This window comes from Ursus arctos, unplaced genomic scaffold, assembly GCF_023065955.2.
Source record: "Ursus arctos isolate Adak ecotype North America unplaced genomic scaffold, UrsArc2.0 scaffold_4, whole genome shotgun sequence".
Lineage (NCBI taxonomy): Eukaryota > Metazoa > Chordata > Mammalia > Carnivora > Ursidae > Ursus > Ursus arctos.
This window is the reverse complement of record NW_026623056.1, coordinates 815,928-819,084: the sequence shown is the minus strand read 5'-3', so window position 1 is coordinate 819,084 and position 3,157 is coordinate 815,928. Positions and strand designations below refer to the sequence as shown.

General features: G+C 35.5%; 1 pseudogene; it reads right to left on the bottom strand.

The window, feature by feature from the left end:
* Window positions 1–1,725: 1,725 nt before the first annotated feature.
* On the bottom strand, window positions 1,726–2,656 carry LOC113249237 (olfactory receptor 4L1-like; annotated as a pseudogene).
* Between the last annotated feature and the right edge of the window lie 501 nt (window positions 2,657–3,157).

The window sequence follows — 3,157 nt, the reverse complement described above, 5'->3', positions numbered from 1 at the left end:
TGCTAGCCAGGCTTTTTTCTAATATTCTCTCTCTCTCTCTCCCTCTCTCTCTCTCTCTCTTTTTCCCCCAGAAAATATGTGCACACAGCACGGCCTCCAGTCAATTTCTATCCCTGTTAGGGCCCAAGGGCCAATCCACAGTACTCTCCCAAATTTATAGGATCTCTAGGCAATAGTATTTTGTCGGTGTTCTCAGAGTGGGCAATGGTCCACTGCTGGCTTACCCTCCTGGAATGGAGCTGAAGCTTCATACAGGGCCTCAGATGTGATTTGTTTACTTTCTCTTAAAATCTGTAATTGATTTTAAAGATTATTTTAGATGATTCTAGCAGTTTATGTGCTTGGTTAGCAGAGTGGTTTAGGACTTTGAGTGTACTATACTGACAGACACAAAAATCTTATGTAATATTTTATTAGTTGGAGTGTAATCCCATCCCCCACTGGATGCATATTTTACCTTATAAATGGTTATCATTTATTTAAATAGGATGTGCTTTGTTGTAAGACTGACATTTTATATTTACTGTGTAAAGATACAGTTGAATATAGTTTTCATAGCAAATATTCTGAACTTGCTTTATTTTCTTCCATTTGCCTAAAATTTTTAATTTCTTCCACATTCCTTTTCCTTAATAACAAGGCTCTCATCCATATAATTCAATTACTAAAATATATGAGCAATATATACCCTTATGTACTCTGATTTTTTAACAGATATCTCATAGTAGAAGTGCATGTATTTCTTATTTGTAGGTCAAATTGAATAATATTCTGGTAGAATACAGTTATTTCAATGAGAATCACATCACTCTGGATGCTTGTGGAGAATGCATTCAATGGAGGAAAGAACATATACAGTAGTTTAGAATCTATTAGAAAGCTATTGCCTAGAGGAGACAAGAAATGTTGGTGTCTTGAATTGGGAGAGAATACTTAAGATTACCATCAATGAGTATGGGATTCCCAATCTGGCATGCACTGCCCCCTCCTCAACACTCAGAACCAAATCAGATTTAGCTGATAATTAGAATAAGGATTATAAGCTTACCAGAGACAAATTTAAGTGTAATTTTATGTAAAGCACTTGGAAAGAATAAGTTACATGGTATGGTACCTAAAATCAAGAAATATCCTTCTACTTTTATTTATTGAGGTTTGAAATGCAACTGTGCAGCTGTATGATATTTCTTGGAGCATTTGGTTTCAAGGCTGCTTTTTGTACTTCTACTGAAACTGTCTGCATTGGTTCCTTCCCTCTGGTACCTCACATTCTCTCTGGCATTTTATATTCACTCTGCTGTCAAATTTAATTATTTGTCTCATTGGATCAAGAGATTAGAATCCTATCTTTCCCATTGTTGTTCACATTATTTCACTCATCCTTTATACTGGTACTTCATTTAAAGATAGTATGAGTCTATGAATGTCGTTACCAATCCGCATCTATTAAAATCATCTCTGTTAGTATTCACCATATTTTTTAAATATACTGAATATCTGTGGAAAACTGCTTAGTGATTTCAAATGTCTGTTTTCTGTAGGTCACTCATTCTCATTATGTGCTTTAGCAGTAGCAAACGTGAATTAAAATATTTTATGGTTTTCTGCACAATGGTTCTGCACTGGTCACTCTAACATAAGAGTGAAAGCGTATATTACATATAATCTATTTAACTTCTGTTATCACAATATTTGAAAGTTATGTTAATTATGTAATGCTCAGATCTAGAAGTTCTGTGTAGAGGTAACATGTTGAAACCATAATTTGCTCATGGCCCCTTGCATTTTCTAATTTCTCAGGGTGCAAATAATAGGATTCAGTAAGGGTGTGATAACAGTGTAAAACACAGCAAGGACTTTATTGCCTGTGAAACTATTGAATGGCCAGGCATAGGTAAAGATATAAGGTCCAAAGAACAAAGTGACTACAATGATGTGTGCAGACAGTGTGGACAGAGCCTTCGAGAGCCCTCCGGATGGTCTTTGTTGTACAGTGATCAGGACGACAGTGTAGGAGACAAGCAGGAGGATGAAACAGGTGAATGAGAGCAGCCCACTGTCAGCAATGACAAAGAATTCCAGGGTGTATGTGTCCATAAAAGCAAGCTTAATCACAAGGGGAAGGTCACAAAATATATTGTCCATGACATTGGGGCCACAGAAAGGCAAGTTTACTGTCAATACCATCTGGCTCATGGTGTGTACAAACCCAATTGTCCATGAAAGTATCACAAACCCACTCAGCAGCCTGTGGCTCATGATTGTCCTGTAGTGCAGCGGTTTGCAAATGGCTACATACCTGTCAAAGGCCATGGCTATCAAAAGTCATCTCAGCACCCCCAAAGAAGTGTATAAAGAACATCTGGGTCATGCAGCCCCAAATGGAGATGTGTTCATTGAGTAAGTCTGTGATCATTTTGGGCATGGTGACAGTGGAGAGACACATATCCAGAAAGGAGAGATTTCCAAGGAGGAAGTACATGGGAGAATGAAGAGTGGAACTAAATGTCACTGTGACCGTAATGAGAGTATTTCCCAACACAGTAGCACTGTAGATTAAGGAGAATGTTATAAAGAAGAAAATCTGAAGTTCCCATTGTCCAGAAAATCCTAGTAAAATAAACTCAGTCACTACAGATCCATTTTTAAGATCCATTTACTTGATTCAGAAAGGCTCCAGAAGTTCTTTTATACCAAGAGAAAACAAAAGTAAAGCCATAATTAGCACTGATGTTTTCCTATTTCTATTTGATGAATAATAGTTGAACTTATAAAAATATATAATATTAAATATATCAGCATCACTGTCTATAATTTGAAATTATTTTGTAGGTCACATCACTTTGAAACAATATTATAGTTATGCAGCAATTAAAAAGCATTTGAAGGAGTGGAAATTTTATTTTCTATTGTTTTATTCTTTTAAATAACCCTCTTTTATCAATTGATCTTGATTGTTACTAATTTGCTCACTTGGAAAAATTAGATAAGTTGTTACATTAGTATTTATTTTGCCATTTATTATCACTATTTTCTGTCACCTCTTGAGATTATCTTACAACAATATATAAGGAACAGAGAATTTGAAAAATGAGGAAATTGTATTGTCCTGTATCAGTGAAGTAACTTGTTAAGACCATTACATATTTCTACAATA